We start from the raw sequence: 25,516 nt of genomic DNA on the forward strand, positions 1-25,516 counted from the left end.
CGTAGTGTGTTGCTCTAGGTGGCCTCTAGGGTCCCTACCTGCCATGCGGAGTACAATTCTGGTATTCCTTCCCCAAACCATCCTTGATTATTGAACTGGATGTGACTTGTCCTTCCTGTGGCCCTGTTCATACTTCCTTTGCAGCATTCACTGTATGCAGCAGAGGGCCCTGTGAAGTTTGGGGTGGCAAGGTGAGACACCATTCTTACTCTGTTCTCTATGGAAACTTAGAATGGAGATATTAATGGTAGGTGACTGTAAAGTAGGACAGAGCTGAAGGCCAGGGTCAAATGGTACCTTTTGCAAAATATTATCACATGACATATCAAATGACACTGCATTGGCTGACCATGACTTTCAAATAATAGAGATTCATGCAAAGCCCCATATTTGGGTGTTACAACTTAACTGCCCAAAGACCTAACAGGGTGTATCTTTATATATATATATATATATATACTGGAACTAATGATACGCTTAAGTAAGAATCAGACCACAGGTATAGCCACTCTATAAAAAACACCAAAAAACCTACAATGTTTTGCTTGCAGATAGTGTTAAGAGATTGAGTTAAGAGCCAGGACCGCCCAGTTCTTGTTCCATCTGCCTCTAAACTACCGTGTGATATAAGGCAAGTCCTGGTTCCTCTCTGGGTCCCTGGACGCTCATCTCTAAATAAAGGCTGACTAGAAGAGCTGATAGTTCAGGTCATGACTTCAGACATCTGATTCCTGAGGGCTCCACTTGGTAAAACAGAATCTCCAGTCCTCATTACGGGAAGCAGTAGGTCCACTCGCTGTGCAGTGGTCAGACTGTCTGTGATAGGGAATGTTGTTTAAGATGTCACATGTTAAACGGGACAAGAACAAAATGGAGTGGAAGCAGATGGGAGAGATGAGGAAGGTGAGAGGTCTGGGAACTGTATCTCAGAAGATTAGTTGAAGCATTGAACCATGGAGCATCCTGACACAGTGGTTAAGTTTGGCGTCGGATGCTGAGTTTGAATCTCAGCTTTGCCAGTTACCAGCTCTGGAACACTGGGAATGTCTGGGGGTTATTTTCTCTGTAAGATGCTAGCAATAATCTTACCAGCTCGTAGGGTCACTGTGGATAAGTCTCATGTGACACACAATGTTCTTAGCACAGTACCTGAAACTAGCTAAGTGCTCAGTAAATGCTGGATTGTAGCTATTATCTGATACCGGCTTTCAAATATTTGTAGGGCTGTCAGGAGAAGCAAAAAGTGATGGGGAGGAGCTGGCCAGGTGGTGTAGTGGTTAAGTTCGCACACTCCGCTTAGGTGGCCCGGGATTTATGGGTTTGGATCATGGGTGTGGACCTACACACCACTCATCAAGCCATGCTGTGGCAGTGTCTCACATACAAAATAGAGGAAGACTGCCACAGATGTTAGCTCAGGGACAATCTTCCTCAAAAGAAAAAAAGAGGAGGACTGGCAACAGATGTTAGCTCAGGGCCAATCTTCCTCACCAAAAAAAAAAAAAGTTAATTAAAAAAAGTGATGTGGAGGAAGGGCAGTCACTATTAGGAGAAAGTTACAAAAGAGTGGTAGTTTTGCTCCTCAGACAACGGGGAATCTTAATGAAAAGGGTGAACAAATCGCCTCTCATCGTAGGTTCCCTGAGAGGCAGTTAGCAGGCTGTCATCAGGACCTTTAAGCAACTGCAGGGTTAATAGCAAGCAGAAAAACTACTGAGAGGAGAGTTAGACCAGATCTTGAAAGCTCCTCTTCTGGATCAGATCTGGGATCAGGTCGGGGCACAGGGTGGCGCAGTCAGCTCAGCTCTCCGTCCAGCTGCTCTTCTCCAGGAAGCTAGGGAGCCCCGGGCTTGTGACATGTGTCACTCAGAGTAGAAAACTGCTGGGCTGGTGAAGCCAGAACAGGCTTGGAAATCCAGCTTTCTCTCTTCCAGCCTCGTGCGCTTAGACAAGTGCCTGGAACCCTCCCTGAGAGTCATTTTCCCCGTCTGTAAAATGGAGACGATAGTCCCTTCCTCGTAGTGTGACTGCACAGAATAATGAGGTATCAGCTACAACACCCAGCACACAGTAGGGCTTCACAAAGTGGGCTCTGTGCCTTCCCTGTTCCAGGCCAACACAGGCAGATATTTCCTCCACTGTGAGGCACACTCGGGAGGGAACGCGGCATGGCCTGGGGTAGGAACAGATGACACAAGAAGGCCGCAGATGGGACACAGCAGGACAACCGGGAAGGTCCAGGGGCCTTGGAAAGCCCAGCCTGACTGTGACATTGTGTGTGAAAACAGCTGGAACACCATTAAGGGCTGCGCGGGGGTGAGGGTTCCTGTTTTAACACTGTGACAAATCACCGTGCTTTTGCCCAGGTCTGAGGAAGACCACAGACGGGGCCAGGGCCTCTCCAGCAGCAGGCTTTGCAAGAGTCAAATCTGTCACTGCTCAACCCCCTTACAATCCCACCTACATTTCCCTGAAAAACAAAGAGGAATATTCTTGCAATGGCGAGGATTTATCAAGAGACTAATTATCGTTTAAGTTAGTTTGGAGTAGTCATAAGCCCCCTTTAAACGAAAGCAAAGCTTGTGATGAATATCTCAACATCACATGCTTGGCAAACTTGCCCAGGAAGATACACTTCAGGGCAACATACCGCAGCAACCCACGTGTAAAAGGAACTCAGAGGAAACGCAAAGGTGGGAAGGAGGCAGGTGCATTTCAAAAGCCACAATTATCTCTAAAATCTCCACTGCCTCTTGAATATTTTAAATGGAAGAGGGATGGATCACTCAAACGTATGAAATAATTCAAAAAAAGGCAGTCACTAATAAACAATTCATCACTAATTGGGAGAGGCCTTAATCTAAAGCGAATGTTCCGTGCAGGGTTTTGGCCTAATAATTGTAATGATGATCTGCTACCTGCCACCATTAGTCTATAAAACTGAATCCCAGGTCTATTTCTGAGAGGACAAAAGGCCTGAGTATTTGTTGAGTGCTTATCATGAACCAGGGAGTGAATTCAATTCTCATTTTATCTTAATGGCAATCCTAGGACATAGATATTATTATTAGCTCCATTTTCACAGATGAGGCATCCGAGTCTTAGAGAATTTATGTCGCATGTTCTTGGTCACATACTTTGTAAGCAGGGGAGCTGGAATTGAGAAGATCAAACTGCCAGGCAGGGCTGGAACTAGGGTGAGGCAGGTGAGGCACTGCCCTTGGGGACAAAATATAAGGAGATGCCAAAAAACTCAGTAACCAAGATAAAAAACATTTTAATGCAATACTTTAAAAATTAAGATTAATGGTGGGGCCAGCCTGGTGGCCTAGTGGTTGGGTTTATGCGCTCCGCTTCAGCAGCCTGGGGTTTGCAGGTTTGGATCCCGGGCGCCCTTCGATGCACCGCTTGTTGAGCCATGCTGTGGTGGCATCCCATACAAAGTAGAGGGAGATGGGCACAGATGTTAGCCTAGGGCCAATCTGCCTCAGCAAAAAGAGGAGGATTGGCAACAGATGTTAGGCTAATCTTCCTCACCAAAAAAAAAAAAAAAAAAAAAGATTAATGTAAAAAATCCATGATGAGGGCTAATCTTCCTCACCAACAACAACAACAAAAAAGATTGATGGAAAAAATCCATGATGAGCAAAATACCAAAATTTTAAATGAAGACTCTGCACTTGCATGCCTCGGCCTTGCTCTCCTTACCCTAATCCGGGCCCTGCCACTGGGCAATGCTGCCTCCAAGTCTGATGGCTGGTCCAAGCCTCAGGGATGATGGAAGGAGGCCTGAGCATTCAGGATGTGATCCTGGGAAACACATTCCCAGAGATCCATGGCAGAGCTGGATACACAGTAATTAGACCTGATATGTCCGTCCCTGCCTTCAGCCCTCCTTGTTCTCATTGAGAAGAAAACAGCATCCACGGCAGGGATGTTACTCTAAATTCTCACTGTTTGCTCTCACTGATGGAGCCTAATGATGGCTGAAAAGAGATCTCTATGCTTCTTAAAGGAAAACCAGGGAGCCAATTCCACCGCCCCGGCTGTTACGTTAGGTGAGCATCATAGATGCTCCCCACAGAGCTGCTCCCGATGCCATTTCCTTCAAGAAAAGCGAATCCGGAGAAGTCACCTTAATTTGTGAAATCACGCCAGTGCAGAGGACCATGGCAGGAGGACTTCCGGCAAATAACAGAGTTAGCAGAGGAAGGGCATGAAGGCTTTTCTTTACCTGCAACAACCAGGAAAATTCGAGGAAAGGCAGTGCTTATTCACAGTACTGTTTGAGGAGTGCTCAGTGCCAGAAGGCAATAGAATTAGACCCTGGCCACTGTTCACTGTGGCCTGTAGAGCTGTTTATGCCAACTTTCCGGATTCAGCACCTCACATGGTCTAAACAATGAGGGAGAGAGAAAGACACCAGAATTTGGCCTGCCATGAGAAACAGCATCTTTAGTCTCTCTCACACTCTTTCTTTCCTCCACTTTCTCCTTCCCTCTCTCCTCTCTCATACTCCTATCTCACTTAATACCCTGGTGCACCAGATTCTCTGCCTGAGCAGAAACTTTGACCATACAGATGATGAGAACAGTGCTTTATCTCAATAAGAATCCCAGAATTCAGCAACTGTCTGACAACTAATTAAACCAAATAACAATGAATTTTTGCCTCCAGTTCATACAAACGTGCATTATTCACAAGCACTTAGAATTTAAACGTGCCTTCTTTTTCTAAGTTAAATAAACTGTCCGGTGGTAAGTGAGCAACAGTTTACAAAACACTTTGTCTTACTTTCCACTGAGTTACTTAATACTCCTTCTCATAATCCATTTGCATTGATTCCTTCATCATCAACTGTCTATGCCTTCCAACACACACAGAGCTGCAAAGAACACCACTGCTGATTCACCACGGAGGCAATCATACTCAGTTAAAAAAAAAAAAAAAGATACAAATAAGAATCCACTTAAGACAGTACTTATTTTTTTAATAGAGTTTTCCTCTTAATTATAATATAGCATCAGGGTTTTTTTTTCATTCTTCTTCAGAACTTTCATAATGACACTATCAAACAGTAACAAATATAAATTTGTACAGCCTGAAATATGCAATTTAATCATAAGCAGTAATTTCCATATCACTGAGGAGGAAAAAAAAAAGTCAAATGATTAAACTCCAGTGCATGAGGACCAATCTTGAATTAAATTTTACTCTCTGCTAAAGTTAGGATTTATACAGCAACATCAAGAATGGTTTAAAGATAATAGTAAAACATTTACTGTTGTATTAAAACGCCATGCCCAAAAGTGTTTACCAAAGATCAAACTGCTATTATCTTTTGCAAATTAGAAATGTCTTACAGGCGTTTTCAAAACGTCTTGAAAGAAGAGGAGATGATATCACAGCCGTCTCACTAATATTTCTCTTCTTTTTTATTCATTCCCTTCCCCTCGGAGTCTGAAATGATGCTCTTTCTGGCCGGAAAAAAAAAAAAAAAAGAGCCAGAAAATCCTCCCAGATCACTGCCTCAGTGAGAACGGACCTTGTTTATCATACAGCCCACCCCCTACCCATCTCCTGCTCAGGCGATCTTAAGTGACAAGATTTTCCAACTTTCTAGAAAACTCCAAGGTGGGAAGAGGCTGCAGGTAACGGGATCCACCGACTAGAAAGATGTTAATCCTGACAAACTGCTCATGCGGTAGCCTGAACTACAGCTAGATTGAATTCGGTCTCTCCTGAGAGGGCCAGGCAAGGCTGGTGGTAACAAAACCGCTTTTCACGGTGCCCTCAAAAGCAGATGGGGCCCATGCAGAAAGTTGGAGAAGGGTGCCATTGCCCTCTAGTGGCCAGAAGTGCAATCTTCCGCGAAGAAGCCCATTTCCAGAGATGCACAAGGCTCTCAATGTCAGGGTAAAATTATAGCAGAAAGATGTCTAATTATCCTCCTTGAGTGTTTGCTTTAGTCCTTCCTGCCCATAAAGGAGGCTGTGGATGGCTATCACAGTTATCCTAATGGAAAAGCTGATTCTCACTCCTACTGGTGCACCAGAATTTGTCCAACTTTCTCCAGCTTTAGTTTTTTTTTTTCTTTTTACCGGACCTGTTGATGATTTTCTCCTGGTCCCTTAAATCACACATTTATATGGACCAAAGATCTTTACATATTTCAGGGGCAATAACTTTGGATTAGAAAGGCTGACAACTCACAATGCTGGGTAAATCCAGAATGAAGGTTCTTGACAAATCAGGTAACTTTTTATGAACCCATGACCAATTTCATTAGGGGTAAAGAGCATCCCAAATGCATTTCAATCCCTTAAATCATTCGCTGGTGAATTTACACAATGCACAGATTTTTCTAGGAAAAAAAACTTTGCAATTCATAGTCATTCCACAAACTTGACGGTTCGAGAAAAAGGTTTGCTACCTACTTTCAAACTCTATCGACCACTGTTTTATCATTATTATTTAATTATTGGGTATGTCTATGATCAAAGTGAAAAAAATATTGAAAATCAACGTAAACAAAATGATTATGTTTCTTGAACATCTGCCTATATAAATGTGTCGACAATGAGGGAAGACTAAAATCAGATTTGCAGATCTCGTTTAGATGGTTCTGAAAATAGATGTGAATATCACAGATTAAAGTTTACATGAACTGTGAACTTCATAAGTCACAGATATTCACAGGCAAGGTTCCAAGACCCGCTATGCTCATGGGAGTGTCGCTCTGGCATTGTAAATCAAGCCTCGAGTCAAAGGCATGGCATTTCCCATAGGAGGGTCCCCAAACCAGAATCTTTACAAGGCAGCCATGTAATTCTATTCAAAGTGGAAGAAAAACCATGAATTATGAAGACAAAAGCATTAAAGGAGCATGAAATTGATCTGTATCCCCCAAATCACGGCATGGCTCTCCAGCCCTGCCCCACACACACACCCTTGCCCGAATAAACAAACATACACATCCACAGCCACCACGGCAAAGAGGAAACATGAGTTCTCAGTCATAAAAACATAGAGCCGTAATTCAAAAAAAAAAAAAATTCTCAAATTAACAAAAGATTGCATCTTAATTGAAAATAGAACTTAGGTTTCCAGTAAGTTTACTGTCTGGTGTTCTGATAAGAATTCTGAACATAAGGAAAGTTCTGAAGTGCTATCAAGATGGTCCCCTGCTTCAATGAGAACTATTTTAAAAGCCTATTTTTCTAGTAAGCAATAAGCCCAATCTGAGTAAATCTACAGTCTGGGCCTACACAGTCCTTTCAATGCAGCTCTTCATTTCCCCTCCCCCAGGGATGGGGAAGGTGATTTTTTTCCCCCAAACAATGTAATAAAATGACCAGTTTATGTAGACTCTGAACAACAAGGAAAATAATGACAATAGTAATTATCATTAATAATAGAAGTATGGCTGCAAGACATTTTTAATGCATTAATTTGTAATGCTTCAAAAGCAAGATGTAAAGACAATTCTCACTCAAGCAAAGTTTCCTGGCCTCTCAGATGCCTTTGCCTGGTCTATTCTTGAAAACTACTCACGTTCCTTTGTACTAGGCAGGATTTCAGTTTTGCACAGAGGTTCGAATTCCAGGGCCCACTGGCCAACTCGAAGACTCCGAATCAGAGCTCAGGATTAATGAACTTTAGGGACCAGGGGCTTCAGGGCCCGTCTGGCTTTGGCCACAACTCTGCCCCTTTGTTTTGCAACTTTTATTCCTTTGTTCTACGGGAAGAATACCAGGCTCCCTGCAGCTGGGGTTGGGCAGTGACTACTTCTGGGTTCTGGTGTCTGCATCTCCATATTTGTAGGAAAAATAATTCCAGGATTAAGGAAACGAAGGTCAGCCCCTTCTCTTCTCCTTTCCCATCGCGTAAGGCTCTAGCGCTCAGAGCAGCGTGGTAAATGTGCCAATGCGATGCTGGTGGATCCTCGCTCCTGAGAACACTTCTATCTCCCCATCCCCGGGAAATCCAGACACCCCGCAGAACCATCGATGTCCGCTGCAAGCCCAAGCGATAAAGAAATTGATCCATCCTCTTGCCAGATTAATTATCGTGGCTTCCCTGTGATTAAACCGAAAACTTACTCCCTGCCTCATATTAAAGCGACAGGAAGGATCGGAAGAGGAAAACAAGGAAAGATTTCAGAGCCATCTGAACAAGATTTCTTTAGGGGGAAACTGGAGGGAAGACTTTAGGCAGATCTATAGCCTCATGCAGCCGGGTTTCAGGAACAACCCTCCACCCCCACCCCTTAGGGACGACCGGTCGTCATGCAGGGATGGCATTATTAAATAATTAAAAGCTGCAATTTCTTAATAGCAGTGCGATGGCCCGTGAAATTCCTGCTGCATTATCAGCAAAAGCAACAGGGCTTTTTCTAGCATCTAGAAAACCTTTCACCCGGGAGAGGGAGGGGTGTGAGAGCCCCGGGGCGAAAGCAGGGCCTTGGCAAGAAAGGGATAAGGAAGCGCGACCCGGGGGCCTCCCCGACCCCACTTTCTCTGGGGACTCTTTTCTTCACAGCGCGAGGCGGGCCCTCCCACAGCTCTGCCCGGGTTGAGGGGGAAAGGAGTGCTCTCCTCGCCACCCTCCCCATCCTGCGGGCTTCCCCGCGCATCCCACCCCCGGCTCGCGTTCCGGGGCAAAGCTGAGGGAGGGAGGCCTTGCGTACCGGGAGCTGGAGAGGCTTGGCGCGCTCCGGGAGGAGGCGCAGGCTTCGGGGAAGGCTCGGTTCGCAAAGTTAACGTTGACCCTGGCAGGCTTAGCCAAGCCCAAGCCGGAGCCGAGCCGGAGTCGGAGCCGCTCGCGGATCTCCCCTTGGGCTGGCGGGAGCCGACGAACGGCCCCCGGAGCTCCCGAGGAGCCTCCGGCTGGAGGGCTGGAGCGCGCACCGCAGTCGGCCGCCCAGAGCCGCAGTCAGCGGACCAGACCCAAGCTATTAAAGTGCGGGGGAATCGCCGACCTCAGCTGGGTTCCTTCCGTTTCCCGGGGCTTCCCTGGCGGACTCGAATGGAGGGCAGAGCCCCGGGGAGCGCTCGGGGGGATCAAGGAGGAAGGGTAGGGACCCTGCAGAGCGCGGTCATGTCGCTGCTTTCGGAAAGAGGCGCAGCGCGGGCGGGAGGGTGGGCACCGCGCCGGGGGCGACTTTCCCCCGAGACCTGACCGGGGGCAGGCGGCGTGTCCGGAGCGCAGCTCTGCATCTTATTGCCCCAGCCGAGTGCAAACCCCTCTCCCGCGGCCTCGGCGCAGACCCCAGACGAGGCCGGAGCGGCAAGAGAGGTTGGAGCGCACATCTGGCGCCTCTGCCCCCTGCGCTGCCCGCGCCCACAGCTGGCTCCCTTCTCCTTTTCTGATTTTTAAACAAATCTCGTACCTCCGCCCTCCCCCCGTTCCTGCTTTGCATTAGTGAAAGCTTCTCCAGTCAGACCTACCCCCCCAAGACATTCTCACCCAGAGACCCCCCCCCCCCAAGAAGCCCCATCCAGGGGAGAGTAAGGAACCGGCGGCGCGCCTCACCTGGGGCCCTGGAGGGTGGGCGCGAGCTCCGGCTGTCGGTCCCTGGCGCAGGGCGAGCGCAGCGGTGTCAGCCCCGGCCCGAGTCCGGGTCCCATTCACAAGTCGGCGGCGGCTGCGAGCGGCCCCCGCGGCATCTGCTAGCGACGCTCCCCTCGGCTGGCGGCGGCCGCGGAATGAGCCGCCGAGCGCGCTAGTGGCAGGAATGAGAAACCGGGGGGAGGTGGCGGGCGGGCGGGGTGGGGATGGGGGGGCGGAAGAGGAGGGAGGCCGCCGCTGGGAGGGAAGGAGAGGGCGGGGGCGGAGAGGAGCCGAGGCCGCGAGACGCGGCGAGCCGGGCCTCGCAGAGGCTGCGGGGGCCGACCCGGTCCACAGCCTTCCCCCCCCCCCGGAGATGGCCCCCGAGATGCCAACCCTTGGATTCGCGGCCGCCCCTCCCGCCCGGGCCGCTGCACTCCGGCTCCCTTGGGGCTCAGACAGAGTCTGGAGCGACTGAAGTTGGGCTCCAGGGACGCACAGCCAATCAGGGAGGGCGGCCGAGGGAAGCTGGGCATGGATGCGAGCCTCTTTTTCCTCCTTCGCCCAAATCCGCTCCAGCTGGTCCGGCTGGGCCCTTGCCCTAGAGGCCTGGATGGTGGGTTGGGGGAAAGCATCGCCCAAGCGGGGGAGGCAATCGGGAAATGTTCTTCCTCACTCTACCTCCCCACCTTCCGAAAATCCCTCCACGTCGGCGGGTCCCCTCCCCCATCCCTTGCAAACTCTGCTTGGGGCGCGGGTGGTGAAACCTGGGGGAGGGAGACTTCGGACTTGGGAAGAGCCACGTCTCTGTCCTCTACTAATCCTCCCCCCAACCCCGCTTCCAATGCCTCGTGGGAGGAGGGGGGCGCCGGGATCGCTTCGCCAGGGTCGGCCTTCCCCGCCCCAGGGTGCCTTGGCCCCCGCTTCAGGCAGGTACCGATGGCCCCCGCATGTCGTGTCACTTGTTGCCTCAGGCCCCCTTGCCGCACACCCGCCCGGCTCCGTGGAGAGAGCGGTTCTGCGGAAGAGGCCCTGAGGGCGCAGTGGCCGCATCCTCCCTCCGGCCTCCCCTTTACCCCTCAAGGAGGACCCGCTAGAGGGAGGGAGCCCTGGCCCGCTCCCTGGCCTCGTAGAGTTGCCCGGGGAAAGGGCTGGCGGGGCCGGGGCTTCGGGATCACGGCAGGGACTGGGCGGGGCACTCGTGGTTCGGGAAGCGGTGTCGGGACCCGCACACTGCGCGGTCCAGGGGGTGGAGGGGAACAACTGTGACCTGGTGGGGACCCGTGTCTAGAACAAGTTTCCAGGGTGAGGGGTGGCGGATACAGAAGAGGAGGAGGGAAGGTGAAGAAGCAAAGGGATAAAGAGGGAAAAAGAATCTCCAGGAGGGACGGGGAAGAGGATGGGGAGGGAGGGGAGTGTGACAGGCCCGCGAAGAAGGGTAAGCGAGACGCGGAGGGAAAGCAGGCCCAGAGGAGTTAACGGAAAAAGAGGCTGAAGAAAGAAGAGAAAGCCTCGGACGGTGCGCAAATCTGGAGGGACTGGAGAGCCCGGAGAGAAGAGGGGGACCTAACCCCGCCCTCGGGCTCCCGGCCTCGCGTCCCGGGGGCCGCGAGCGCGCCCAGCTTCCCGGGGATCCGCGCGGCGCGGGGCAGCGTGCGCGGGGGCGGCGGGCGGGGCGAGGCTCCCGGGTCCCACCCCCTGCCCCTCCGCCCGCGTTCTTCTCGGCGACTCAGGGATCCCCGCGGCGCCGGGGGCCGTCTCCAGCCCGCGTCCCGCGCGGGGAGGATGCATCCTTCGCGCTCCGTGTGGCCGTGGCCTTTAAACTGCCCGGTCCTCGGCTGGGAGAGGGGGCGCTAAGTTTTCAGCTGTGGGGTTCCCTTGCTCTTCTGCTCCCCACCTAAAGGCCTCCAAGGTGACAGGCCTCTGGGCACTCAATACTGCACACCCCCGCCGCGCACACGCCCCGGGCGAGGGAATCGCGAGACCAAAGAGGCCGAGCGCATTTCCCGAGCGCGCGGGAGAGGCCGAAGGGGTGCCTGCCGCTTCTACCTCCGCGGGTTGGTCCTTGACCGTTTCCACACTCGGCCTTGCTTCCTCTCTCAACATTTTTGGTCCTGTTTTTCATCTGCCACTTGTGTCTGCTCTAAGCCCTAAGACTTTGAATATGCCCCAGGCCACCTCGGAAAGTCCCCGAGGCTACCTCCTAAAGTCTCCACACACCCCACCACGATATAGTGTGGGGGGATATAGCAAGGGCGATGGGATGCTCTGACCCCGCCGTTTGCGCTTATAAATGAAGTTACACCGGAGAGAAGGGAAGAAGGTCCCACTCTCCCTCAGAGATACTTGGATTTTGCTCTTGTTTGGCTACTAACTGTTGTCTGAATTTTCCCATCCTATCCACGTGGACTTAAAGGGAAGGTGAAGCCGTCGTCAATCTAATTCCACGTACACAAACATGTTCAGGATCTGTGGTGGTGAGGACATCTCTTGATCCATGAGGAAAGTGTCATTATTTCCATTTTGGAGGCACATCCAAGGATGAGTCTGGTCACTTGTGATCTGACACTAGCTGGAATTTGCCCTCTGCTTTCTGTTCAAAATTCCTCAAATGACAACTGGTTTTTGTGTTTTTTAGACCGTCCCTTTCACGAATGATAGCATCAGCAGATTTTAAAAATTAAATTGACAATTGCTTGGTAGATTTCCACTGACGCTGCACACCTAAATCAGGGGGAACCCAGTGTAGAGCAGAAGTCAATATTCCTTTGCACAACCCAGCAGTTCCACACCTAGGATTCTACTCGAGAGAACTGAAAATATATATCCGCACAAAGATAGGTACCTGAATGTTTACAGCAGTATTATTCGTTGTAGCCAAGATCTGGAAACAATCCAAATGCCCAGCAACTGGTGAGCGGATAGACAAAATGTGGTATATCCATATAACGGAATAGTGTTCAACATTGAAAAGAAATGAAATACTGATGCATGTCACATCATGAATGAACTTTAAAAACATGTGCTAAAAGCCAGATGCAAAAGCCACATATTGTATGATTCCATTTATATAAAATGTCCAGAAAAGGCAAATTTATAGAGACAGAAAGCAGACCAGTGGTTGTCCTGGCTAAGGGTATGAATAGTAATTGACTGGAAATGGGCATGAGGGAACTTCGTTGGGTGATGAAAATATTCTAAAATTGAATAACGGTGATGGTTACACAAATCTATACATTTACTAAAAATCATTGAATTGTAACCAAAAAAAAAAAAGGCAAAAACAATTTCCTTTCACACCTTTATTCCCAGAGTATCTGTGACCTGCTGTTGAGCCCTAGAGGGGAAACTTTTTACAAGGCAATTTTAGAGAGAGAAAAATGTAAAAAAAAAAAAATAGTTCTAGTTCTTATGGAAAGATAACCATATTTCTATTCAGCAAGTTCTATTTTGGCGACGACTTTGGAGAGTCTTATAAGTGTTAAAGCAAGTTAATTCCCCCCTTTCACTCTTCTAAGTGATTAATTCCTGGGAACTAGAGTTAGGTATTCCAGTTCGTGACATTTTAAACACACCTACACATAGACACAGTACAAAGTGCACATTTCATAGGGGAGTTTTTATGACTATGTTAGGATCTGTCTTAGAAATCCATATCAGGCACTCGGGTGGAGTATTGTGTGATTACAGTTTAGATTAAAAAAGGAAAAGAGGAAAAAAAAAAAAAAGAACCCACTGACAGCTTAAATTAAAAGATTCAGTTCATCCAGGCAGCCAAAAGTTTGGGTGTTTATCTTAACTTGCCTCACCTTTCCTTCACCTTGTTCTTCTTCAAAGGAGGAAGCCAGGGTTCACGGTTGCTCTGGAGCCAGGATTAAACAGTCCCCTCTGCTTCCTGCCTCTTCCCATCCAGACAGAGATGAGGCCCAAATGGGCCTTTTCTTGTCTTTGTCCTTGTCAGCACGAGGCTGATAATTTCCTGTTGGTTCCTCCATCAAAGGTACCAGGCTCTAGTCCCTTTGATGCGCCTGTCCTCAGGCTCTGAAGATAGCCAGGCCCTGCTGAGTCAGTTCCTTGTTTCCACTTAGAAGCCCCAGGCTCCCCCAGGCCTTCTCAAAGCTTCCTGCTCTGGAGGCATCCTTTGGTCCACTGTGGAAAAAGAGAGGCGAGATCTAAACAGGGAGATGTTTTATCACATTGCAGTGGGCTCCTGTTGTGCCTTCCCAAGGCAGAGGGCGAACGTGGAGAAAGACGGCACAGGGATGCCATTTCTGATCCAGACATTTCAGATGGAGATCCCCACAGCTGAGGCTGCACGGAAAAGTGAGAAGACCACAGGTCTTTGATCTGGGTTTGATTCCTGGTTCTGCCACTTACTAGATGTATGACTTTGGCAAAGACTTTATCTCCATGAGATTCAGTTTCTAGTTCTGTATAATAGGGCTTATTATCTGTGCCTAGACTGTTTCAGGGGTTAAATGTACCCACATACCTAAAGCAATAAGCACTCCGCTTAGAGCAGAGGCTCAATAAATGAAAGTTATTACTATTATTAATTATGAGATCTGATTATTATCATACCTCAAATCACCTGAGCAAAAAAGGTCAAGTTACAATTATGAATTATAATAATGAGGGAGATTAACCTTATCTTAACTGCTATTAGTAATAAAACTTCTGGTCAAGAATATTATGGCAGTTCAAATTTACTGACACTGTAAGGCCTGTCCGGGGTCATATAGAATTAGATGTGCCAACCTTGGGGGCAGGGGCTCTAGATTCATGTCCTAAATCTGCCACAAATTCATTGAGTCACCTTGGATAAGTCATTCCCTTTCTCTGAGCCTCAATTCCCCTAGCTGTAAATGAGAGCTGCTCAAGATAAACTCTGGGGAGGATCCTTCCAGAGCTGACAATTTGGGGTTAAGTCCTACTTTTTGTTAAAATCAAAGCATCTCAGAGAGGCAATTCCCCTTTCCGCCACCAGGAGCAGTCAGCCAATCATCTCAGGCTGAGCCCTGACTCCAGGCATCCCCTGTCTCTGAAACATAATCTCTTCAACTCTTATCAGTAGTATTTCTCTGTCTTTTCCCCTCACCTAGATTCTTAAGTTTCCCAAAGGCAAGGATGATACTCTTCTGGTTTATGTCTGTATCCCTAGCACCTGGTGTGTTAAATATAGAAATCCAATAAATATATTTGATTAATTGATCATTTTAATTAATAAATATTTTGATTAAATTAAGGCCAGTATATCAGTCAAATATCACCACGATAATAATACTAGGTTATGAATGATCCCAGCACTCAGTGACTTAAAATAACAGTTATTTACTCTCATACATCTGTGGGTTGGCTGGGATTGCCTGGTCTAGACTGGGCTGGGCTGGGGCAACTTGGCTCAGCATCCTGTATTTCTCATCCTCCTCCTGGGACTAGCTTGGGCACATTCTCATGGCGATGGCAACTGCACAGGACGTCAAGCAGAAATTTGCACAGCCTCTTGAGGTGTAGGCTTAGAACTAGAAACTCTCTCTTCTGCCTCATTTTGTTGGCCAAAGCACACCACGGCCGGATCAAAAGTTAAGAGGTAGACAAATGTAATCTGCTTTTTAAGTGAGAGAAACTTCAGAGTTGCCTGGTAAAGGGTGTGGATACAGGGAAAAGTGAAGAGTTGGGGCCACTTAATACAGTCTCTCGCAGGCAGAAACAGCTCTCCATCATGCTTCCTTTCTGGGTCATCTTGCGTTGTTAGGTCTCTTGGGTTATATCTTATAATCATGAATATGACATTCTAGAACACTAGGGGATACAGAGAATCGGAAGATTATTTCAGCCTCATACCAAGCCTTGTAACTATGCCCTTTGTTTACTTTGAGATTCAAGTTGGAAATGAAGAAAGCAAGCAGAAATAATAATGTAATAATAATAAACATTAGCTTATATATAAAACTAGAAATTCTCAAAACATTCCTTTGAAGTATGTATTATTATTCCTGTTTTACAGATGAGAGAATTAAGACAAGGAAATTATATGCACTGCCCAGAATAATACAACTGGTAAGTATTAGAGCTAGGATTCCAACCTATGGGTGTTTGCTCACAAGTTGTCCCATTTGCCTGCATTTCAGTGGAGAAGCTCATGCAACAGATTCTAGTCTTGATATGATTGGCAGGGGTGTGGGGAAAAGGGAGATCTTTGAGGGCATCCATTAGATCTCTAGGCACAATGCCTAGAACACAATAGGTAAGCAATAAATATTCATGGAAGGGTGAAAGGAAGGGAGAGCAAGAGAAGGGCAATAGAAGCAGAGAAGGTAAGAGAGGAAGAAGGAGGATATAAGAAAAAAGATGTAAGCATGTTGATCTATTTGGAAAAACCATCCCTTTCCATGGTGGGCAGCAATCTGTGGATTCTGCAAGTCTTGTCTTCCCTGCCCCAACTGGTGGTGAGAACATATGGCTCGTGCATACCTCCTTTCCATAGCCTAGAAGGTGCAACGTGAGCTGGTACCTTGCTGATCTTCCAATCTCTCCCTTGATCACTCAAGCCACACTTACCTTCTTGCTATTGTTCACAACTAATATACTCCAGGTTCAAAACCTTCACTCTTGCTGTTTCTTCTGCCTGAAGCGCCCTGCCCCTAGTCTTTCTCATGGCTTACTCCCTCATTTTCCCTGTTTAACCAGGGCTTTCCTGGCTCTCCCATCAGCAGAAGCACTCATTCAACACTCCAATCCCCTGCAGCCCCTCACTTTCTATCCCCTTAGACTGCTTTATTCTTGTTCATAACACATATATCTACTTGAAATTGTGTTGCATATTTTTACTTACCTGTTTTTACTGGTGATCTCGCCCCACTAGGGTGTAGGCCTTCAGGAAGGCAAAGTCCATCATTTCTCTTGTTCACTCCTGATCTTGAGCATCTAATACAGTGCCAGGCATATGGTAAGCACTCAGTAAATATTTGTAGAATGAATACATGAATAGTAAATGCATGAGAAATGCTAACTGAATGAATGAATCCCCAAACCAGGAGCAGATGGATCATCCACTTGAATCTAAACATGGTAGGAGTGTCCTTTGTTTACAAAGTGAATTTAATGATGCCAGTTATTCACATTACAAAAAATGATTCTTCACTTTACCGAAGGTTTCACTCGAAAGCTAGTTAACATAGTTACTTCCTTTAGTGCTTTTAAAAATACAATCCAATTTACAAAATGGTGGCAGGCAGACAACTTTTCTAGAACATATGAATTTCCTGAAATGAATTACAGGTATGAATAATGACAGTTCTGCTTCTGATTTCTAATTCTAGTTTGTTTGCCGTATGGACTAAGAGGTTGTCTTATTAAACCGCCTCACAGAAGGCTATTTCAATGTTCGTATGTGCATACATTTACATTCTTTTTTAAACTTGTGAATAAGCGCATTTAAATGTGTTTGCGCTCCAGGAGAACCATTGGAAATGTTATTCAAGATCGGTACTGGCTTGCTTTGCAAATAGTCTACAATTTGGACAACAGGATTTAAGAGAGCTCTGTGTTCCAATTTTCACGAACATTGAAACGTTGACTGTCAGAGCTGAGAAGGGGAAGACAGAAATCATCCTTACCCAATGGAGAAAGCTTTTTAAAGCATCTTTCTTCAGTGTCCTCAGCTTAAGATAGATAAATTTACACAGCGTAGGCTGTGAGTATTTCAGTGGTTTATCTAGTTGTTGTGTGTTTCCCTCTCTGTATTCAGTTGCCTCTGGTGGCTAAGAACTAATAGTGGTGTTTCCACAGAGCATAGGTAGGTCAGAATGGAATGCAGGATTATACACAGGTGGCTCAAGAGCTTTCTTCTTGGAAACAATATTCCAGAAAGTCTCTCTATTCTGATTGACAGTCACCTTAGTTCTGGGTCTTAAGCCATGATTGATTCCCCATTGCACAGAGTATTGTTCTGAGCATGGGTAGAATTTAAGAATAACACTTTTAATAGCTTTTCATTGAATGCCTATTAAGTGCTTGAATTCTAATCCTTAAAACTGCTCTACAGACTAAGTATTCTTTTTTGTGTGTGTGAGGAAGATCAGCCCTGAGCTAACATCCATGCCAATCCTCCTCTTTTTGCTGAGGAAGACTGGCCCTGGGCTAACACCTGTGCCCATCTTCCTCCACTTTATATGGGACACCGCCACAGCATGGCCTGACAAGTGGTGCGTCGGTGTGGGCCCGGGATCCGAACCGGGGCCGCCAGCAGCAAGCACACGCATTTAACCGCTTCGCCACGGGGCCAGCCCCAGACTAAGTTATCTTATGCCCATTTTCTAGGTGAGGACAGGAAAGCTCAGAGACTTGAACAGCTTACTCAGAGTCAAATAGTTTGCTAATAAATGAATAATTAAGTGTGATTTAATTGCTCAGAGTCTACGAGGGACTATAACTGGGGAATTAATTTATATGGGAGAGATTATAAGGAGAGGTGAGTGAAGACATCCTTAAAGGTATTCTTTTTAAGATTAGAATGAAAATATGCAGAGGGATTAGTTAGGATAAGTGAAGAGAGAGAACATTCTATAGAAGGAATAGACTGTGTAAGGGCATTGAGACAAGATGGAATTTGGAGCGTTTGAGGACGTAATAAAGATCTATAAGACTAATGCTTAAGGAACTCTGAGGAAGAACACAGAGACAGACAATCCAGGACTTTATAGGGCAAGGAAAGAATCCTGAGTTGTCCCCCAGGTGCAATGGACAGTTGTGGAATTTTTTTTTTTTTTTTAGCAGGAGTGTTCTGATTGTATTTGTTAGCAAAGAGCATTCTGGCTGTGAGCCAATGAGAGCAAGAATGGATGTCTGAAGACTGGTTGCAGTTTACCAGGAGACAGAGGCTGCTGACTCGACCTAAGGCAGTGGCAGCAAAGAAGGAGGCATGTCCTAGATGTGTTTTGGAAACGGAGGCAGGACTTGATGTTGAATTGGTTATGGCAGCTGAGAGAGAGGAAGATGTCAAGGGTCATTCACACATGACTGGATCAAGCAGTTGGGTAGGTATAAGTGCTTGTTTTGACTAGGAAAAGTCTGGAGGATGAACAGGTGGGGGAAGGAGGGTTCACTAACCCGCAGTTTTATGAAAACTTTGGGCACCAGGCTGCTCTCCTTTCCTGTGCCTGCAAATATCCTTCTGAGTCAGAAAGGCAGTGTCACCTGATGTTTAATTAGTTAAAAAGAGACATTGCTCAGCTCTGAGGAGACCTGGATTCTAGACTCTGACTTTGAACAAATACTTCCCTCGCTCTGAGCCACTTGTCTAAAATGAGGAGGTTTGCCCAAAAGCCTTCTATGTTTCTCTTTCCCTCTAAAAGCCCATGATTACTGATTACGATCACCGCAGGCACAGTTTTTTAAAACTGTGTCCAAAGGATACATTTATATTGATTCTATATTGTGTCTGTTGAAGTCCTGTCCTGAGACACAAGTAAAATAGGACATGGGGCAGCGGTAACGGCCAGAAGACACACAGAGGCATGCAGTTTACCCCAGAGCTCAGTGCGAAGATTAGCCAGGTCTAATGTTGCCACTCAGGGCCATTTGTCAACAATTCGTTGCTGTTCATGGCATACAAGGATTTTCACCTGTTCTCTTTCCTGACTAAAATGTCCACATCGTTGTTCATCCCTATTTTCTCCTTCTCTGCTCCTGTCACGGGAGGGAGCAGAATTTCAAGGCACAGCCAAAAGGCTTGGAAATTGAGCTGCCCAAGTTTGAATTCTGATCATGGCCCTTCCTTGCTGTGGGCAAACCCTTTGCCTCTGTAAGCCTCAGTTTCTACATCTATAAAATGGTAATAACATCTGTACCTACTTCAGAGAATTATTGAATGTTAGAAAGATGACAATTCACAGTGCCTAGAATATAATAAATACTCAGTGAATGTTTTTCTCCCTCTGCTCCCCCCTTCTACTCCTCATTATCTTTCATTTTTCAGAACTGAGCGAAAGGATCAAACATTTCGGAAAAATATCCTCTGACCTTTCCTTTCCCACAGAGAGTGTTGTCTGTAATTTGATCTTGCCACAGTGTATTATTTCCTATGCTTGTCTGTCTCACCCCTGTCTCTCTGCAAGAGATATCTAGAGGCCAATAATTGTTGATACTTCATCACTGTATCTCAGGCTTACAGGCATAGGGTAGGTGTTCAATAAATGTGCACTAACCTTTAATGCCAAAGAGGATGTTTGAAGAAGGAAGAGGGATGAAGACAGAAGAGGAGGAAAAAAGAATCACATATGTCATGCCAGCTCCTCCGAGAGATTTTGGTATAGAATATCAAGGGAAAATAGAGAAAAAGCAAAATCCATTAACTGGCCCAAATTGCATTAATAGTTCTCTGCAAAGTGACATATAGTCATCATTTAGTCTTTACTACAAACAATTCTGGATTGACTAAGAAATGTTTACCTAAAGAATCAAAATCTTCCATGTGTATTTGCAGTCTGAAGTGCTCTCCTCCTATAGCTTTGCTTACATCAACAGAAGGAGAAAATGCACCCAGACAGTCTAATTTCTTTAAGTCAGATGAGTCACAGAAGCAAACATTGGAAGATGTGCTACAAAATAATCAATTGTCAGATAAAACTGTTTTAGATGTGGCAGATGTCTAAAATAAACTAAGACTATTTTGTCAGCTAAAAGTTTGTGTATTTGTAAAAGATTCTGGTAGAAGAAGTAGAGAAATTTAGCCAGACCATCACTTAATAGCAGGTAGGATTTCAAAGCAGAAAGGCAGCTGAAAATAGCAATCAGTCCTTCCATCCCCTTCCTCACAACCCTCTCTCTCACCCTCATGCCCAACACCCAGTAATTGCTTTTCCATGATAAACATCTTTTACTGTCCTTCTGTTAACAATGTGGCTTTTAGCATACTTATATGTTTTATTTGGCCAATGTCTGTTCTAAATATCATGTCATAAAATGGAAAACGCCAACCGCAGTAGTGGCAGCAGCATCCTAATCAGTTACTAGAGGGGAGATGCCTTCCCCACATTAGTGCTAAGTCTCATTACACCCATTTTGCTGATGAAGAAACAGCAATGCCAAGTGATAAGCTGTATGTCCGAGTTCATACAGGTTAGATCTTGTGGATCTTGGGTGTCCACATACAGCTTTTTCATTCCGGTACACCCTGGTATTTCTCAGAGGTAGACTGACAAGCATTCCGTCTAACAGGATAATAATTTCCTGTAAATTGGACATTTAGCACCTTATAATGCATCTATATCCTGAAGCCAAATGCATGGAAACCTATCAAACTGCCCATTTCCTAATGCCCATAGCATCATCGTCTTTGCATTTACTGTTCTCCCTGCTTAGAACAAGCGTCCTCCTTCATGCTCTGGCTAATTCCAATTTGTTCTTTGAAAATTCCATGCTCAGGTGTCCTAACCTCCAGGAATATCTTTCTAATACTGTTTGCCCTTTCCTCTCCTCCACCACCAGTATGAACTTAATATCTTTCCTTTGTGTTCTGTGCGCTGCACTGCGTGCCTAATTCCAATTCTGTACTTAACCTATCATTTAAAAATTTTTTCTTCCATGACTCATTTGTTTAAGAGTAGGGGCCATAATTTATACATCTTTTTTTTTTTTTTTGGTGAGGAAGATCAGCCCTGAGCTAACATCTATTGCCAATCCTCCTCCTTTATTTTCCCTTTTTCTCCCCAAAGCCCCAGTAGATAGTTGTATGTCATAGTTGCACATCCTGCTAGTTGCTGTATGTGGGACGCGGCCTCAGCATGGCCCGACAAGAGATGTGTCGGTGCCGGCCAGGGATCGGAACCCCGGGCAACCAGTAGCGGAGCGCACGCACTTAACCGCTAAGCCAGGGGCCGGCCCCTATACATCATTTTTATCCTCAGAATCTATCACAGCCCTTGGCAAATGGACTGTACCAACGCATGTGAGGATAAGATAAGAATAATAGCTAGCATTCATTTAGTGCTTATATGGGCCAGGCACCATTCTAAACAGGTTACACGTAAATCCATTTAATTCTCGTAATATGCACGTGAGATTGAAGCCATTTACAAGGATCTTTTCTAGCGAGAGAGCGAGAGAGAAGACAGAGGGAGAGAGAGAAATGTGTACACAAATGCATATACAACTTACCCATGTAGACACACACACACGTGTGCACACACACACGCGCACATCATAGATATGGTATTTTACTTAATCATATACGTGATAAGTTTCAACACAAAGAGATTGACAGCTCATTTAGCTGCATTGATAAACACACAGTGCAGATCGTAGATGCTTCTCTGCTCTCTGTATTCTGCCATAGACTGTGTTAGAGTTTTCAGTCTTGGGTGTCACATTGACATTTAGGACATTGAAGGACCTGAAATGTGAGCGACATGGAGAAATGATTTGAGGGTGTATAGTTTGGAGAAAAGAATGCTCTGGGGGGACATGATCGCTTTGTTCAAATATCTAAAGGGCTGTCATGAAGAAGAGTGATTAGATTCATTTTGCTTGGCCCCAGGGGGTACAAAACTGGGATTAGAGGATGGAAACTTCAGGGAGGGAGAGAGAATGCTGCTCAGTCTAAGGAAGGATATCTGGCCAGAAAGATCTCTGCCACTAGATCTTGTGATCCTTAAAATAAAGGCTCACTTCAGGCGTAGTAACTCAGACTACATGTCCATCTGACAGGTATGTCATATTTCACAGGGGACTTCTGCTGTGGGTAGGAGAGGATATTATGGGACCACCATGATCTCATCTAAGTATAAATTTTAATGGAAATTGTAACAAGTCTAGTTAGAGTACCATATACCTTGGTCAAAAGTTTATTTCTACTAATGTTAAAACCACTACTACTACTACAGCAATTACTATTAATTATCAAGTAATAGGTAATATTTGCAGGGTAGCTACTGTGTAAAAGGTGCATGTTCCCTCTGCTAGACATTTTGTATTGTGCATACGTGATGTCATGAAACCTTCACAGCAACCCTGAATAGTTGATGTTATCAACCCAATTTTGCATTTGTCAGGAACTGAGACTCCAGGAGGTGAAACAGTCTGCTCATGGTTAGCCAGATAGTAACATTCAAGCCCATGTGCGTCTGACCATAAAATCAGTTCTCTCTCTGTTTTACGTAGAAGATGGGGGAGAAGAAAAGAGAGGAAAGAAGAGGAGAGGAGAGAAGAGGAAATCGAAGGAGAGGAATAACATATAATAATCCTAGGCTTAAGCCAGATTTATTTTGAGAAAAGATGATATTCTGCTCCTGAAATGTTCTAATTTCTTGTATATCTAGGTATCCATTGCTGGCTGTAAAGATTGCAATTATCAATGACAGATTTGTTTGTTTGATTCATTCTCTGATGAATCCATTTAATTTTGTGGCCACTGCACCCTTCATAGGAAGAGCTGCCACACAGTTGCATGAGAACAGATCAATTTTTGTTTGGCTCATGCACATCTTCTCAAAAACTTAAGTAGGGTAAGTAGAAGAACTTGAGTAGGAGTGGAAGATCAAAGATGGTGAGAAGATATGGGGATATCATCAGTACATCAAGAATGATAATATTAAACATGTATCTGAAAACAGATGATACCAAGCAATTTTGATAGAAATAGTCTCTTTCCCCAAGGAAGTTAAAAACCCAAGTTGGATGAGCTGATTTAGACAGTCATGCCATTGTCAGTGGAATAAATGTATGGAAAGCATATAAAAAGTGCTTGTGCCTATTCTGTTACATTGATGTCCTCTTTGTGTGCCATACATTCTCCAGCCATCTTTCAAAATCTACTACCACTACGAAGTCTTTATTCATTTCTCTGATTCCTGGGGTTCGCTCTAAAGCTCCTCTAGATGTTATCCTGCACATCACAGAATTAGATTTGGAATCTGGGGCTATCGTGTATTACTGGATTTTTTTTTTCTTTTGTGTTTGCTTTCCTTTCCCATGCAAGTGGAAAGAAACGAACATGGCGAGTTGCAGAATTACTAGGGAAATGCTAGCTGGAAGTCCTCCAGTGACTTTACATGGTAATCTAACTTTGCATTCTTCAAATTCAGTGTATTCTGATCATCAGCTTTGCAATTCCAAGAATTCAGTCCCAGAAATGGTGATCGATTAGAACATTTATTATATTTTCCTAACACTTGAGTTATCTCAATGTTAAGTGGAGGCGAATTGGACAAAGCAGAAGCTCACAGTCCCAACTACTTGTAAGGTAATGAAGACAACTTTATTCACCAGAATGTCTCTTAAGAGGAGCACTATATGTCTTTCAAAGAAATAAATAATATGTGGAAGCGATGGTGAGGAGCAAAAAAATAGTCAAGTAGAGAAAAATGGCTCCCAAATGGCCTTCTCTAGGACACCATAGCTCCGGGAGAAGCTTTGGCTTTGACTGAGCACCTTGAGTGGTTGAGAGATGAAAAACTGGGAGTCAGAGTCAAGGTAGATCTAAATTGTACTGGGATGCTATATCATACAACTTCAGGTGGTACCAATGGCATCAGAGCTAGGAGGTGACTATGGAGAAGAGGAATGTCGAATGGAGATTTTTTTTGCATATAGATGCACTATATGTCCTCTTCTTTATTTTCCTACCAAACACCTTTAGTAAGTGTTATCATGTTTGATAGTGTTTTTATGACACTGGATTGTTTTGGGGGGTGTAGTATTAAAACAGGCTGAGTTATAAATCTGAGTTGCCGTTGTTGAAAGAAGACTTTCTCTGCAGCTTATAAACTAAAGGAGGAAAGAACATTTGAGTTACACATTATTATGGGATAATGATATCTAGCTTTTTGGGTTGTTAAGAGGATTAAACAAAAAGAAAATGTGATAGAAATGGTAGATACTCAACATGTGTTTCCTACCTTCTTATGGGAAAGCCAACTTATATCGACTACTCATAAACTAAACATGTCAATGAAGTTGGTAACAATGAGAAGTCTGAGAAGTGTGTGTGTGTGTGTGTGTGTGTGTGTGTGTGTGTGTGTGTCAGGAACTGCATGAAAAGACCTGTTATAATTACAGATTTTGGAGAGCCTCACAAATGAGGAAGGAGAGCACATGGATGGTCCCAGTTGTCAATGGCCTCAGGCTCATAGCCTGCACGCCATTTCTGCAATAGAACTGGCATTGTCAAAGGAGAGAGAGGTCCACATGGGTGTGTCTGGTCTCCCTGCTCTGCCACTTACCTTGCTGAGCACATTGTGAATCTGTCTTTCTCATCTCCTGCTCCTTTCTCTTTTGATAGCCACACTTTTCTTCAAATATGTTAATATAAGTAGCTTTACTAGAGTCAAATCTTTCTGTTGCCCAGGAGTCATTTGTGTCTTTGAGGTGATCATATTTGTCATTTATTTTATTTTAAGGTTTTTAATCTCAGAGTTTGTTGTTGTTGTTCTGAGTTCTGGAGATAGGAGACTGGCAACTCATCAAAACCCCAACTACAAGCAACATTCCCAACATCAAGTATTGTTTCTTGGGGGAAGAATGTTGCTTTTCTCATTGTCTACATCCCCATAATTTCTAGCACAGAACAAGGCACAGAACAGAAGCTCAATAAACACTCACGTATTCCCTGGGGTCCTCTTGATGAAAGAGTCTATATTACATTTCACATATTTCTTACAGCAAAACTTTTTCCTTATTCTTTTTTTTGGGGGGGGAGGGGGTTGGGGGGGAGGAAGATCCACCCTGAGCTAACATCCATGCTAATCCTCCTCTTTTTGCTGAGGAAGACCGGCTCTGAGCTAACATCTATTGCCAATCCTCCTCCTTTTTTTTCCCCAAAGCCCCAGTAGATAGTTGTATGTCATAGTTGCACATCCTTCTACTTGCTGTGTGTGGGACTCGGCCTCAGCATGGCCGGAGAAGCAATGCGTCGGTGCGCGCCCGGGATCCGAACCCGGGCCGCCAGTAGCGGAGTGCGCGCACTTAA

The 25,516-nt window shown here is 45.5% G+C and overlaps 1 protein-coding gene across 2 annotated transcripts in view; it reads right to left on the minus strand.

Annotated features, from left to right (window-relative positions):
- CDH11 (cadherin 11) overlaps positions 1 to 9,791 on the minus strand; it is a 143,609-nt gene extending 133,818 nt beyond the window's left edge. For both annotated transcript variants that reach the window (XM_058527947.1, XM_058527948.1), the window contains exon 1: positions 9,535 to 9,791. The gene's annotated coding sequence lies outside the window, so the exon portion shown is untranslated. The remainder of the gene's footprint in view (positions 1 to 9,534) is intronic.
- Positions 9,792 to 25,516: the final 15,725 nt, after the last annotated feature.

The sequence above is a fragment of the Diceros bicornis genome, chromosome 32 (assembly GCF_020826845.1).
Source record: "Diceros bicornis minor isolate mBicDic1 chromosome 32, mDicBic1.mat.cur, whole genome shotgun sequence".
Classification (NCBI taxonomy): Eukaryota; Metazoa; Chordata; class Mammalia; order Perissodactyla; family Rhinocerotidae; genus Diceros; species Diceros bicornis.